A 14,074-nucleotide genomic window follows, 5' to 3' on the forward strand; every position below is an offset into this window, starting at 1 on the left:
ATTTGCTTAGAACAGAAGAAAACAGAAAAGGTCTAGTTAGCAGAAAAGGTAAGGAATAGAATGATTGAAGAGCTGGAATAAATATTATTTGTGGTTTGGCTAAAACTGAACTGTGTGGTGCATAGGACTGAGGCAAAAAGGCAATCTTGGAGTCTGGACGATTAAAGGCACAGAAAATGAAATAGACATGAAGTACTTCGCAGAAGGGTGAAATTACTTCTAACAGTGTAACTTTTAAAGGAATATCTGTACGAGCAGGTTGAAAATGCTGCAGTATTAGGGCATGTAGCTGTGTGGGAAGCAGTTGCTAAGATGGCATACTGTGTCATACCGGCTGTAGCTTAAATACAAGAACTCACTCACTTCATGCTGAAGACACATCAGATTAGGTTGGAGGGAGCCTGAGTTTAAAATTCAGGTTTTCTCCTGGTTTAAAACTGTTCCTTATGTCACAGTATGGTACGGCTGCTGTCATGAAGGGAATAATACACTTATCTGTATTTTAATGTACAGGTATAAACTGTTCAGGGTCTAGGGTTATGTAGTTTAGGTAAACACATACTAAATATGCAATAGATTTGTTTTCTAGTATGCATTAGTTTTTCTGTTTCTTTTTCTCTTGCACTAAAGAGAAAATAGTCTTTATTGGTATGTTTGTACTGCTTTCTCTTTTCCAGTGGCAGGCTTTCCCAGTACAAAGCTGCTTCGGTAATGAAGATATTTCACTCAGGCTTATTATAAGGCTCTGTATTTTCTGTAATAAAAAGGCACTCTGCTTCCTAACTCCGTATGGCTATACCAAATATGCGCCTTGTAGAGAGTACTGTTTAAGTAGTAAAATATTTAGGATGGCGATAGTTAAGGAAACATTACAGGGTGACTTCCTATCCTCTGTAAAAACAGCGAATGCTTTTAAGAAGTACATTTGAGCAGAGAGAGAGGCTGTGACTGAAATACCCTGGTGCCGCTTTAGAGCTGGCTGTGAGCAGGCACAGTAACGTGATCTGTTTTGCTGTCCTCAGCCTGAAGGGCAAGGGGTCTTTGTTAAGGGCACGCACAGGGTCTGGAATAGCAATTTTGCTGGAAACAGAAGTTTCAAAACCCCGTCCTTAAATTTTTCCCCAAACAAATGCATTGGCCTGATTCTCCTCCTGTTTAGGGCTTGTCCACGCCTGAAAATGTGAGTGGGTGTATGGGTTGTTGTCACAGCATGAAAGTGGCTGAAGCCCTTCTCACAGTGAGCATTGGAAAAAATACAGCACGCTGGAAAGGGGATGGCTGTAGTGATGATACTGAAAGCAATGCTTTACGTTATAGATTAGGGAGAACGTGTTTGCAGAGCATCTAGAGCTGTGGTGAAGTGGGAAGTATTCCTTCAGAAGAAGCTGGAGCTATTCCAGAGCCAAGCCAGCATGATGAGAATCAGACTCCTTTTCTGCCAGGCTTCTTACTGTCTGGTGGGGGTATTTAGCACACGGCGCTGTCGACTTATATAAGGACATGGAAACCTCCCTACGCTTCGTGTAGGAACAGCATTTGGCGACTTGCTTGTTTCTGTTCCCCATGTCACACTGTATCCTGTGCGCTCCTCACTGACAGGCACTCTTCTTTCCTGCATATGGTGACATTTTGGTGATTTTGTCTGAGCAGTGGTGTACTTCGGAGCAGAAGTTAATAATATAAATAGCCAGCGATATGGAGTTGTTCCTCTTTAGCTAGGTTCTTGGATTACACTGTTCTCTAAATGCTTCATAAGCTTTGTAAAAACAAATATGCAATGTGGAAGTGGCTATCTGACCATTCTCTTCTGTTGCAGGGGGAAAGTATGTACTTGACCTTATTAACATCTTCAGTTTAAAATGCAACTATGGAAAGCAGCAAGTCGCTTTACAGCAGAACAAGCAGCACTAATACTTAACCTGGTTCCCCGTTCATTAGTATACTGGTGATAATATCTGTCGTAGGAGTCCTGTGCCTATAATCTGCCTGGTCCAGACATTGCAGTGCCTTTTAGTAGTGTCAGCCAGTGAAGTGTGTTGCTTGAATGTGTAGTTTAAAGAAACTGCGACAGACTTGCTGACCCTCTTTGTGAGTGGGGAGTTTTCTTGAATATGTGTGAAACTGCACGATGTCGATAGATCCTACATATCAGATCCATAAATATCTCCTGGGCTGGTAGTATTGTGAAATCTGAGACTGTAATTACAGCTCCAGGCCCATGATCACAAGCACATGTGAACAAAATACTGTGGCAGGCTGCCAGTGTCGCTGTGAACCGAGTCCATCGGACCTCCTGGCACACAGCAGAGGAGACATTGCCTCCAGCTTGGTGAGGCTGGATCTGCCCTTCTCCTCCGCGTGCTCACGGGGAGGTGGGTACAGTTCCCTTCTCGCCCCGTGCCAAAGGCTGGCCCGGTGTAATGCACTGCACAAACTCCCTTTGTTACACAACAGCCAGGAATAACCGTATAATCACTCCACCTCAAAATTAATCTTCTTTTTGCTTGTGAAGGGGAACGTTGAACGAGCCAAAAAGGAACAGATCGTAAGGGAAAGACAGCAGAGACACTAAGGTCTGCCTCCATCGTGTTGTATTTCTGCCGAAGCTGAGCTCCGGTGCTTGACTGCGAGCCTTCTAACCTGACAGAGAGAAGTACAGGTCGGAGGGCCATCATACACTGCACGTTTACCCAGTGTTGGACAAATATTTACAGAGGTGCTTGTGCCAAATAGCATTGTGCTGATCAGTAAGAAAATAGTGTTCAGTAATCTTTTTCTGTCTCGTAAACGTTTTCAACTTGGTGGGAACTGAGTGGGCATTACATTCATGAAGTAGATCATTACTAGCAGATATTAAAATGCTCTTTAAAAAAATAAAAAAGATAGCATCTCAAATTGTACTTCCTACTGAAGTGGGACTTTTCCAACTCCTAGTCTTCCAGGGAGGAGCAGCGGTGCTGAGTGAAAAGTTCAAGGCTTGATAGCATGACAAGGTTAACTGCATTGCAAACACACTTTCAAATAAAAAATGTAGCTGTATAAAATAATATTTCGTTGATGCTGTTTCCTAGATCTCTTTGTACGTGTAGATGCTTGCACACAATGACGTGTTCCCCATTTCTGGTTCCTCTTATTCTATTTTAATACAGAAAAGAGATGGGTTGCCCAAGGTCTGGGTGTTTTTTGCTGTATTTCTAGGGGAATCTGCTCAGGCTCCACAGTAAAATCCATTGTTTAAGCACCCCTGTGCTTAAACACAGATTGGTGTCAGATAGTGTTTTGGTTGGAAATGTCATCTGACTCTTTGAATGTCCCTAGTGCCCACAAGTGCAGTTTTGGCTTTGGTGGAGTTCGGACCATGCATCCATGGGACCTGTGAGCATCCTTGTGCCTCAGGTTTTACCTGGTTGAGATCTCTGCAGTCCCAGCCAGCACCAGACACAGCAATTTGGGCTGCTGGAGGCTGGCTCTTGCTACAGAATAGCTAACCTCCCTCAAGTGAGGCAGTCTCAGGCATGCTGTAGTCAAGGGACTGTCTGTTTAAATTATGCTTGTGTAAAACCTAATGAGAAATTCTGTACCCTTCTGACAGACTTCAAAACCCATAAACAAGGGCAGATAAGTGAGACAGGGTGGGACTGAAGCGTGGCTCCAGAACTGGGACTTGATAAGAGTGTGCTTTGATTTTGGTCTGGAGCTGTTACCAGTGAAGAAGATGAAGTCACGATGTGCTGGTCATGAAAACCTTGGCCAATGTATTACTGTGGAAAACTCCAGCTTGTGTGTGGGGTGTTGTGCATGCTAGAGCACGTCTCTTGTATGGGGTTTCTTCCTGTGCACTAGAGCTTGTTGTAGATGCAGCAGTCATGGAGAGTTGTTCTACATGCTTTTTGCCTGACGGAGAGACAAGAGATGCTGATTAGGAGACAGAGTACAGAATTACTTTTTACTGGAAGGGGAAAAAAAAAAAACACATTTTACCATCATGCACATGTTCCTCCCCTTTAATTGAGAACATTACTATTTATTTGTGTCTGTTGCAAGCTTTTCTGGCTTTCACTTTGCTGTAATAATGAGGAGAGAAGGGAAAATATACGACACGAGTCATTCAAAGCATGGACGCTGTCTGGGTGTCTAACAGCAGCTTTGATGTTCATGGTAGATTATACAAAATGTTGTATCCCCAGACTTCCAGCGAGTAAATGTGCAGATCTGAGAACCTTTATGTGCTCTGTCTGTTTGCAAAGAGGAAAAAACATTGCAATAGAAGAGCTATCTCCCTGCGTTCAGGGGCTGAAACAGGTCCTTCATGGCTATGTTTACTTGCACTTTTATGTATTATATATTACTGTGGCTTAGAGGAGAATTCCTTGCTTATGAATATATAGCCAGAAATCATTCAAAACTGAATGCTCTAAAGCCCTGTGTACATAGAAGGAAAAACACATTTCACGACAGCTAGCATACAGGCTAATTATTTGCATGCAAAGAAAATTCCAGCATTAACTAGAGGCTGTGACGTGCAGGCTGACACTGGTTACGTCTGAGCTGTAGATGGGAACGATCATGTGTTCTGTCTCTGCTTAATTTTGGAAGCATTTTGATGGGTGGAGGTGGGGCGAAGATGAAGGAAAAATAGCTGGTGTTCCCCTGTCCTGTCCCATCCCCTGCCCCAAAAGGAAAAGTTACAAAGATGTCAGTGGGGAAAACTAGCTGAGCTTGTGGGCTGTCTGCTGGTGCACTCACTTGAAGCTTTCTCAAGCAGTGGGCTGTCAGCTAATCACTGGTCCTGGAGCCTTTCCCAGTGGAGTTTTCCCAGTATACGGCTAAGATAACATGCACAGGGCCAGCAATGACTTGCTTGGTGAAGATTTGCACAACTGGGAGGATGCAATCTTGCACCCTCCTGACCTCTTCGCAGTTGTACCGATGAGTTCGGTGGTGGGGAGTCTCCATCACGCTCTCCAGGGAGGATTTGTGGGAAAGAAAATCATAGCCTTTGCCTGAAGTGGAGTAAAAGTCATATGTATACATATAATTTAGCTGATGCTACTTTAAGGACATGTGTTTTTTGGACTGGTCAATGTTTTCATTGCAAATACCCAAGCAGCATACATGGCTTGACCATTTTCAGCCCCCTCGTTGACTTAGCTTCCCGCATTTTGACGTGATGGGCCAACGAATGAAGGAAACAAGCACTTGTGGGGAGAGGAGTAGACCAGGAGTTGAGAATTCTTGCTGTAGCTCTTTTTCCTCATTACTTAACAGAGATGACAAAATGCCTCTTTGAGGGGTGTTGGTTCTCGTGGTCATAATTAAGAGACCAGCCTCCAGAAAGATATCCTTAGAAACACTTTTGTGAGATCATCATGCTATAGTATAGCAAGGCTATGAGGTCCTTCGGTACTGTGCTCTAGATGCTAATTTTTCTGAGTGTTTGGGAGGTTTTGGAAAGGCAGCTTCCTTTAACTAATCCTGGTGTCTATGCACACATAAGCAGGCCCACTTGGAGCCCTTGGAAGCGTTCCCATTGGCAGGGCTTCGATTTTATAGCCAGGATCATGCAGGGACCAACCAGTCATTAACAGATACTAAGGCTAAGATCTTCTGTGTTTCCAGCTTTCTGTCTCCTTTGAAATTATTTCTGTAATGAAGATTGAAATTTGGAATTGGAATGAGGGAATGCAAGCCTCTAGTTCCATTTGCTGTGCATTTCTGTGTTATTATATACGTTGTAGTAGCATGTGGATTTCTTAGAGGAAGCTAACTGGGTTCCCTGTGCTTGACACTGCGGTGGCAAAAACCTCCTTACATCCTGAAACAGAGACAGAGAGGAGATGTGGAAAGGTAGGTGGGAGAGGTTGGGGCAGCAAAGAGACAACATTGTATTGCACAATAGGCAGTGTCATCGGTGAGCTGTTCAGAAAAAAAGTGGGAATACATAGGTGATTTAAAAATACATTACATTTAATCAAGAGTCTAGGACTAATTGTAGTTGAAGCTGTTATCGTTACTCCAGGAGAGTTTGTGGCTTCGGTTGGGTGGGGCGCACCTGAAGGCTGGTAGAGGTGCGCAGTGTTCACTTCCTGGTGGCTGGGGTGGGCACCAAAGGGCAGCTCCTCAGGGCATCCCCAGAAGGGTGCAGAGGGGCAGCAGGCAGGGTGGAGGGAAGTGCCAGCAGCAGGTCCCCTGCCAGCAGCTCTCCCCATCCTGCTGGGCTCGTCGCTCTTCCCATGGGCAGGATGGAGAAGAGGCTGAAGAAACGTGGATGTTGAGAGAACAAGCAGAGTGAAGCACCAACAGGCATTGCCCTGGGAGTTTGTTTCCCTTTCTTGCCTTTGCAGATCTGGCTGGGGCTGGGACTCATTCAGCGCTCGGCTGTCCTTTCCTCATTTGAGGACCTTACAGACGAGTTTAGGGATACATTGCAATTAGTTTCATAGCCAGCTGTGAGAAGCAGTGGCAGTTGCTTCAATAAATGCAAGTTAGTTTCAAAACAAGCTGCTCATTTCAGGGTCCAAACCTCTGCTATTGCTTCTTAATGACTCTGTATTATTTCTTATTGAGCTCTAGCACCGTCAGTAGTTACTCATGTCGTTTGCGTAATGCAAAGTGTTGTATTAGCTACAGTGACTTCCCCCAGGTCTCATCTTCAGACTTGACTCTCAGTCGTACCCCAGGGTCACCCCTCCCAACTTTCTAAGTCATTGAGACTTGTTTGGATCAAAGGCATTTTTCAATTTTTTGCCTTTTTTATCCAGATTACCTTGAACAGCATGTTTCATCTATAGTAATGGGCAGCATATTTGACTGAAAGATTAGGTAAGGGCAAACTAAACCATCGTACTTGTTAGTTTTATTCACTGAGCAGTCACACAAAAATTGTTGTAAAAGGAAAATGAACTTGTTTTTTAATTTCGGTTGATGTAAATCCAAAATTGTGTGAAAGTGCTTCTTGATGCTTGCAGGAAACAGGACTGTAGGACCACAGTCTTGCAAGTTTGCAGATTTCTTGGCCTGGCAGAATGAAAGGACAGAGATGTTAAAGGCATCGTCTTATTGCAAGCTCTGAAAAAAAAAGTTACTCAGATAATCTCTGCTAAAAATAATCAACTAAACAGGTGTTGTTTTTTTCAATATATGGTGTTCAGTTAATTTCGTTAGTATACAGTGCTTTTACAGAAGTCAGTGGAGGATCTCTTTCATTGTTTTGGTCAGCTCGGTTGGTTTTTGGTTTCTGGAAAGTTCTGCATGCTTATCTTGGCACTTAGAAGTGTTTTGCTGTCACGTTCGAGGCCTGGCTCTGGGTCGTGTCTCTGCTTGCCTTGGACTGCTTGCCTTGCAGTCAGGACGCTGCTCTGAAGAAGGAACCATCTGCAGCCAGAGGAGCCCGATGGCCCAGTTAGTGTCTTCTGAGAAGAGAACATGCTCTGAGCAAACAGATGGGGTTGGCCCCTCTGTCAAATACAGTGCCACTGCTTTCACTTTAACAACATGAGTTTACAAATACCTTCCAGAAATCCTTGACGTTGGAACAGGCCAATGTCACAAATACGTTCTGAAAATATCCTATCTAAACTATAAACAATCTAGTTCAAGGAGTTGACATATCCCAAGGTTTTGTTATCCGATTAGCAAAAACAAACATATTTTTTCTATGTCAAAGGCAAATTGTTACATTTCACTTCCTATTCCTGTTTTGGCTGAGACAGCTAGCTGAGTTATCAACCCACTTGACATCCCAAGGGTTTAATTCCTTTTTACTTACTATGCTGCAGTTACCAAAACCCTTCATGTGATCAAAAAGGAAGACCTATCATTTGCTTTTGTCATTAATGTCATGAAGAGTGGGTTTTTTTTTAGTAGTGGTATATTACCTCTTGTCAACAGGAAGTTAAAGTACACCAAACTAGTTAGGATGGAAATTCCTCGTAGCTTAGCATTGGCAGGCATTGCATAGTATCATTAAGAAAAGGGAGTGTTATTTAGATAAGCTTTAGAGTCTAATCTCACCTTGGTAACTAATACTTGAAATTCCAGTTGGTACAATTTTGTTGTTTGGATGTGTTGTGGAAATATTTGGAAATGTTTGATGTCAAAATACGCTGGTGCTATCATCTAGCTGCAGTTTGCCTGTTCCACTGCATTTTGTGCTGATAACTTCTTACAGCTCTGTGACTGCCAGGGTGAACCTAAAACTTTAGGAGAATCCAGTTAGTGACCATCTGCAGGACTCCAGTCCTGCACCACCAAGCAAGCTTGGTTCATCTGGCTCGTCCCCAACGTGATGCCCGCAGGACCCGCGGGCAGTAGGTCTGCTGACGTTGACAGAGCTGATCCCGAGCATCGGGATGTCCCAGTTCAAGCCCAGTTCCAGCAGAACTGGCTGAAGGTGGTGGCGTCTGCAATACAACAATCTGACGGCCTCCCATGCAGAAAGGCTTATTTATGTTTGTCCTCATGGAGTCGGTCAATACTGCTGTGGTGTGGCTGCTGTCAGTGCTGAGGAGAGATGAAGACCATGCTTGGATTGTGCACTGCGGTTTAGCATCAGGGTGCATTGTTTCTTTTTCAGTCTTTGTAAGTAAGTGATTGGAAAATGTTCTTCCTAGCTGCCTGTCAGCTAGGAGTAACAGCAATTATTTCAACGTTAGCTGTTGGATTCCCTTTTCTTGGACTCCTCAGCTTTTTAGGAATGGAAGGGGGAAAACCCCACATTTTTCCCCCTACCTTATTCTAAAGCATTATTACAAGGAAACATAAAGAATTCCCACAATTGCAATGAGTCACATCTATTTTGGAAAAAAACAGAGGTTTGTTATATTCAATTAATATCCACAATCATCTTGCAAAAGAATTCCCTGAGGACATACCGATGTAGGGTTGCTAAAAGTTACAGTGAAAAACTGTTATAAAATCTCCATGTTATTCTTACTGTGCAGTTTTACAGTACAGAATTACAGTAAAGATGCAGTGTTACCCAGCAAGTATGCCCATAAAGAGTTGTGGAGTGTCATGATTTACATGTGCCCTAATGATGGTTTGATTTATTAGAATGATTTGAAATTACTGGGTTCATGTGGGATTTGGGAAGTTGTTCAATGTGTGCTTTAGTTGTCCTAAAATGCTAGTATAAAAATATCTGGCAGGAAGCTGGATGATATTCTTAATTAGTGCAGCCTGTCCCTTACTTTTTTTGTGTCTGTGCAAGAGGCTTCCTGATTGCTACATTCTTTTCCAAAATATTTTATATATTTATTTCTTGGTTGCTAGCATGATATAAAAATACTCCGTACGGCTAGTGCTTCTTGAACAGCAGCTCAAGGGCTTGTTTTTTCCCACCTTTCCAATGAAAACAAGTGAGAGAAATTGCCTTCAGTGTGTTCTCATGTACCATACAGCACATTTACTTCGGCTGCTTGTACTTTAAAGAAGTTTTCTTAAAATACAATTTTTTACAGTGCATGAAGTATTACGCATCTATTTTTCTTAAGCTCTGCTCAGACAGAACAGCTATTGATATACTTTCTGATACTTCAGCTTGGTGGCGTATTATGGTAGTCCAAAAATGGGTTTTCCTTAGACATGTATGTAATCAAGTCATCGGCTTGCTTGCATTAAGGCACGGGTGTAATACAGTAATTCTGAATGTATTAAAATGTATTTTAAATTAGACCTTTCATTCGTGGTTGCTTTTTTGGACAGCAGAATTTCGAAAAATCTAAGTACTTGTGTAACTTGTTAATAATCCCATCGTAATAAAGCAAAATACTTAGGCTTTGATACACAGGAACACTTAAGCATATGATTAAGTGTCCTCCTTGAAGATGAAGGCTTTCCTGAACGGGAGCTTTAATCATATGTTTTACAGCCTTACTGAACCAGTACTTCGTAAGTAATGCTGTATAGACGAGATTGGCAGCTCTGTGTAGGCAGTGCATATCAAAAGAAGAATTTAATGCATTGTGGTTTAGTGGCGAGTCTATTAGACCACAGAAATAATAGCCTGCTTGATTCACACCAATACCTTGTGCAGAACCGTTGAGTTTAAAAAACCTGCCTTAAATGTGGATTTTGAGTAAGAGCAGAAGGATGCTGGAGCTGTTAGAGCAGGTCCAGAGGAGGGCCACGAAGATGATCAGAGGGCTGGAGCACCTCTCCTGTGAAGAAAGGCTGAGAGAGCTGGGGCTGTTCAGCTTGGAAAAGAGAAGGCTCCAGGGTGACCTCATTGCAGCTTTTCAATAAAGGGGGCTTATAAAAATGATGGACAGCAACTTTTTGCATGGGCAAATGTTTTCTTTTTGCTTGGGCAAATGTTTTTTTTTTTGCTTGGGCAAAATGATAGGACAAGGGGGAATGGTTTAAAACTGAAACAGGGTACGTTTAGATTAGACATAAGGAATAAATTCTTCACTCAGAGGGTGGTGAGGCACTGGCACAGGCTGCCCAGAGAAGCTGTGGATGCCCCATCCCTGGAGGTGCTCAAGGCCAGGCTGGATGGGGCTTTGGGCAGCCTGGTCTGGTGGGAGGTGTCCCTGCCCATGGCAGGGGGTTGGCACTGGGTGATCTTTATGGTCTTTAAGGTCCCTTCCAACCCAAGCCATTCTGTGATTCTATGATTTGAATAACGTTGTCTTGGGAGAACTGGGCCAGCTAAGGACTTGTAACCAAAGCTGGTAAAGAGGATAGAGTTTTGTTGAAGCTGATCTTAGAAACACATAGGTTTCTGACATCTGTGTCCTAATTTCACATCTTGGTTTATATCTTCTGTGATCTGACCCCATTACCTTAATACCACTCTGTTATATTTTTGACATATTTCTATAATTACTCTTTTTCCCAGGGGCCTGATTTTTAGGATTGGTTTTGCATGCTTGTATTTTTCAGGAATTACTATTATTATTAAGGGGCGAACCTTAGTTACAGGAAGCAACCAAATGCTGAGTTGAACAATGTCAAAACAGGTTTTTATATGGCATTGAAGTCATTTTGTAATGGGTGGAGTACTTCAAAAATCTCTAGGGCATGAGAAACAATTACAGCACTTGCAAATTCTTTAGTAAAGCTTAGTGATTACCTGGTATACTAAATGGGAACTTCAGGCAGGTGCTGTCAGTAGTTCTGATACTAAAAGGTTTTTCTTTTTTTTTTTGTAAAATGGGGAAGTGCTATGTTACATGTTAGGGCGACACATGACCATACACCTAATCCCAGACCTCTTCATGATCCCATGTTCATGCAGGTCCATGCCTGGGTGCTGGTCGATTGCAAGCCAAGGGAGGATGTTGGGGTAGAGGGGACATGAGGGCTTACCCGGTCCCACAGGATGGGCCACCTGCCCGAAAAACACATGAAGGGCCCTTTTTATCCTGTGAATGTTTCTTGGAGTAGTTTGTACGCTTTTGCACATTTCTTGACTTCCTTTAAACTCAGCGTTGAGCTGAAAGTGTGGAACTACTAACTCCAGCAGAATTGTTTGTAAACAGGAGGCTCGACGTCACTTCTCTAAGAACTCTGTTGTTATTGGATGGAGCGTGTGAGAAATGAAAGGATGACTTATGGTGCTGAATGTAATCCATTCATTCTCCTCCAGCATCAGTGCAGAAGGCTTTCATGATTTTATGTGATCTTTCTAAGAGGCGAAAGTCACACCCAGACACTTTTTTTAGCTAAATACAGTGAGTTGATTGCAGGCACTCAGACAATGTTCTTCTGATGTTGCAGCTCAGCAGACTGCCTGGCTTGTTTGCTCTGTCACATACACAGAGCAACTTTTGTTCTTTGAGCCCAGTAATCTGGGTTTGAGGCACCTGGGCAGACTTAAGCGAGCCTTTGTATGACTGTGACAAGGATGTTACCTTACAGTGCGTGCTCACAGGGGAAAGTTTCAGCCCTTGCTTGCATCAGTTTTTAACACCTCTGTGGAGCTGTGCTGGCTTGACCCTGGCTGGCTGCCCAGCGCCCACCCAGCTGTGCTTTCACTCCCCCTCCTCAACAGGACACGGGGGGGACGTCAGAGGGAAAACTCACTGGGTTGAGATAAAGGCAAGGAGATCGCTTGCCACATGCCAGCACGGGCAAAACAGACTCTACTTGGGGAAAATTAGTTTCTTGCAAATTAGAATAGATTTGGATGGTGAGAAACTGATCCCAAAATTAACGCAATGCCTCCCCGGCCTCCCATTTTTCCTAGGGTCAACTTCAGTCCTTCATTCCCAGCTCCTCCACCTCTTCCCACAAGTGGTACAGGGTACAGGTTCTGCTCTGACCTCGGTGCTTGCCGGGTTGCTTCTCATGCTTTTTTTACCTTCTGAAATACACACTTGAGGATGCAATTCGAAGTGTCTATCCTGCAGATGTGTGAGGTGAATACCTTCATGGGATCTCATGGTATAGGCCCTGGAAGACCTTCCCAGGGGGTTGTGTCTGCTGAGTCTGTCCCGACTCTTGATCTGGAGGCCACAAAACGTGACAAATGCTATAACCTGTTCTGCTCCGTACCCACAGGAGTAAACATAGCCAATTCAGCATACCTGTGGTGGTTAATAGTTTCCACTTCAGGACACTAATAGCAAGATGTGCAACGGTACCTGTCCAGGAGTAGGTACAGTGGATATTTGCTGTAGGGAACTAGTTTTCAAAGCCAGACGCTGGTGGTCCGTGGTGTCAGGAGGCCCTGAAGGCAGACGGGTTCTATACACCTTCCTCCTGTGCTTTTGCTGTTGTGTTTTTCTTACTTTGCTCAAAACCTCTGATGCTTTTGTGTTAGTGTTTCTGTATTTACTTATCCTCCTGCCCCTCCTGAGTCCTTTCTCGCTCACTTTGACCGTGCCTGTATGTTTTCTTGCTTATGGAAGGCGCTGAGACATTTCAGTTCTACGTGAAAGCTTTGTCACCTCCCTAAGGCAAAGCAAAAGAGCCTGCAGGCAGCTGAAGGAAACAGAAGGGTGGACAGGTCTGAGCGCTCAGCAAACTGCTCCTGGTGACTGTGCAGTTTACCCCCTCCCAGGACTGACCCCATCCAGCTTGCTCTCATTTGTTCAGGCTTTTTCATCATGCCTTATCCTAGAACATTGACACCACTAGCGTCAGAGCCGGGGAAGGATGAATGTCCTCAACAGGTCCTCTTCCTTATAAGCCTTGCAGCACACAATTTGCGGAAATACATCCCATTTCCTGGAAATTCCATGTAATGTAAAAGGAACACGGTCTGTGTGTGTGTGTGAATGTGAGTATGTGGCTGATAGAAGCAAGTAAAAAGACTTGGATCTTGGGCCCTTAGACAGGAGTGTTTATGCTCATTGGGGCCAGTTTGGCCAGTTTGACCCAGTTTGACTGATTTATGCTGGTACAGAATTTAGTCTTGTGTGTTCCTCTGGGTTAGAGCATCCCTAAGATGTGTTTATCCTTGTTATACAACATCTCATGCAGCCTTTGTTGTTGTTCAGTGGAGGTTTTTGTGCAAAATTATGTGCTGTATTTGGGTTTCTATGAGGCATATATCACTTTATATGGGATTCTGTCATAATTGGGGTATTTGTGTTTGTGAGTAAGAAAAAGAAGAAAAGGAAGATCTTAGTGCTTACAGATGTATCCTGTCTATATGAGGTTCCCAGAAACTTTCCATTTACTTTTATTTCAGGTCATTTTTATTAATATAATCAGATGTGGAATGCTGTCCTCTTTGTCCCCAACTCATTCTTCAGTGACTCCTTCTTCCCCTGCAGGACGCATACATCCAAGATATTTTGTTTTCAGCCTAAAGTCTTGGCAACTTGTAATTACAGTAGGAATTTTAATCCACTGTAAAGAGAGCTAATGGATGTATAATTAACTAATGACAGTCTGTGGGACAAGGCCAGGCAAAGTGAAAGCCATAAAAATGTGGAGCGGATGAGTTTGAAGTTCACAGCTGCTCCGCAGTGGATGGAAAAGTCAGTTCTGCCAGGGGTAGTAAAGTTGAGTAGATGGTTTGAGAGCTCAGGAGAGGACAATGGGCCTTGAGGCGTTGGGAGAGAAGGAGTAGAGGGTGAGAACTGGAGGAAGACAAGTAAATTTCTCTCCCCATCATTTC

At 43.5% G+C, this 14,074-nt stretch overlaps 1 protein-coding gene across 4 annotated transcripts in view; it reads left to right on the forward strand.

Annotated features, from left to right (window-relative positions):
• Positions 1 to 14,074, forward strand: part of RNF144B (ring finger protein 144B) — an 89,854-nt gene that overhangs the window by 32,981 nt on the left and 42,799 nt on the right. The gene's annotated exons all lie outside the window — the stretch shown is intronic.

The sequence above is a fragment of the Anser brachyrhynchus genome (genome assembly GCF_964034855.1).
Source record: "Anser brachyrhynchus genome assembly, chromosome: 2".
NCBI classification, from domain to species: Eukaryota; Metazoa; Chordata; class Aves; order Anseriformes; family Anatidae; genus Anser; species Anser brachyrhynchus.